The sequence below is a fragment of the Electrona antarctica genome (assembly GCF_951216825.1).
Source record: "Electrona antarctica genome assembly, chromosome: 14".
In the NCBI taxonomy this organism is placed as follows: Eukaryota; Metazoa; Chordata; class Actinopteri; order Myctophiformes; family Myctophidae; genus Electrona; species Electrona antarctica.
Window position 1 is genome coordinate 7,135,169 of NC_136795.1, and position 1,853 is coordinate 7,137,021.

Consider the following 1,853-nt stretch of genomic DNA (forward strand, 5'->3'; position numbering starts at 1 on the left):
AGCCAAAGAAACATTATTGTCTCCACCAGGCCGAAGGCATGGGGAGAGAGTATGTTTTGCACTCCGTCCGTCCGTCCGTGTGTCCGTGTGTCCGTCCGTCCGTCCGTCCGTGTGTCTGTCCGTCCGTCTGTGAACAGCTAATCTCTGGCACCGTTGGCTTGATCGCAGCCATACTCTGCACACACACTCCCTGGATGCCAGAGCTGAACCTCTGCTCCAAAGTTTTCACATTGGCATGTTATAGCGCCACCAGGAGGCCTCTTTGTACAAAACAAATGTTTTGACAGTACACCTACAGATTTTGTCCAAACATTACGCAAATTGTTACACAGTCTCTCTAGAGCCAGTCAACAAAAAGGGGCTTTCAGATTTTTCAGACTGGCTACGATTGGCTTCCAAAGTTCGCAGGAGTGCTCCGTTTCAAACAAAATGCTGCAAATCATGAACACATCATGTGATTTCCGTGAAATTTTGCACGCACATTCCCACTAGGCCGAGGAAGAAATGCCACTTGAATATTTTCAACTCAGCCTCATGGTGGCGCTATAACTGGCCGATTTGTGTTTTTACCTATAACTGCACCGATCTGTGTAAAACCATGTATGCACACTCCCTAGAGGTCAAGGAAAAACCTTTGCCTGGAATTTTTCACATCTGCTCTTTATAGCGCCACCAGGAGGCCGACATATGTAAAAGACATTTTCTAATATTACTCCTTCAGATTTTATCCAAATTTCACGCAAATCGGTACACATGCTCTCCATAGTCATGTGATCATGTGATTTGTTTGATTTCTCATAATTATCCATCCTGATTGGCTACGATTGGCTTCTAAAGTTTTCAGGAGTAGCCCGTTTTGTACAAATCGCCACAACTCCTCAACACAGCATCCGATTGCGGTGAAACTGTGCATACCTATTCCCACTACTAGGCTGAGGAAGAAATGCCACTTGACAGTTTTCAAATCAGCCTCATGGTGGCGCTACAACAGGCCAAGTCGCGTCACACACACACACACACACACACACACACACACACACACACACACTCTCCTATCCTCCTGGTGGAGACCTGTGCCCAGAAGGGCACTTTTTCTAGTTTATTACTTTTTTTATTCTGTTCTGGTGAGTGTGGATATACATACAAGTAAGACACGTGAACGAGGGAAGTGAACGCAGCTCGTAAATTGCAATAACAATTAGAATAAATTACGTACTTCTTTATTTATTTTTTTGGTTTTTTTAACGTTTAAGTTTTTAAGTTAAGTTGTGTGTGTGTGTGTGTGTGTGTTTTGTGTGTGATACAGCTGCGCCCTCTGGTGGCGGGCGGGTGGTGTTACAGCGTGACACACAGACAGACACACACACACAGACAGACAGACATGTTCTGCTATGTCTCATAGTTAGTGCTCACTGTGTTCGCAATCACTGCGTTCGCAATCACTGCGTTCGCAATCACTGCGTTCGCAATTAGTGTTGTCCTACATACATAACATACATACCTTGTCATACCAGTTCCCCTGTGGTTCTCCATCTCTGTTGAGAATCCACTGCCCAGGTCCTTCCCCCTCGGGTCCATCGGGGTACATCAGAATCCCCTCCTCATACATAGCCCACATCTCCGGCGTCCACATCTCCATGTCTTGCATCATCGCAAATTCATCAGTGCCTTGGGCCCAGTGCTCCCCTGGTTCAGAGCCCTGAACCTGGGGCATCACTATCGCGTATGATGGCAGGCGGTATGAGGCCCCCCTGATGTTGGGATTAAACATAGCATTGGAGAGGTCCCGGGGGTCTAGGGGCTCGGGCTCGGCGCCAGGCCGTGTGAAGATGCCAGGCCGGTAATTGGCCCCG

The 1,853-nt window shown here is 47.5% G+C and overlaps 1 protein-coding gene across 1 annotated transcript in view; it reads right to left on the reverse strand.

Moving 5' to 3' along the window:
• Positions 1–1,525, reverse strand: part of myo15aa (myosin XVAa) — a 106,327-nt gene extending 104,802 nt beyond the window's left edge. The window contains exon 1 of the mRNA XM_079519791.1: positions 1,502–1,525. The gene's annotated coding sequence lies outside the window, so the exon portion shown is untranslated. The remainder of the gene's footprint in view (positions 1–1,501) is intronic.
• Positions 1,526–1,853: the final 328 nt, after the last annotated feature.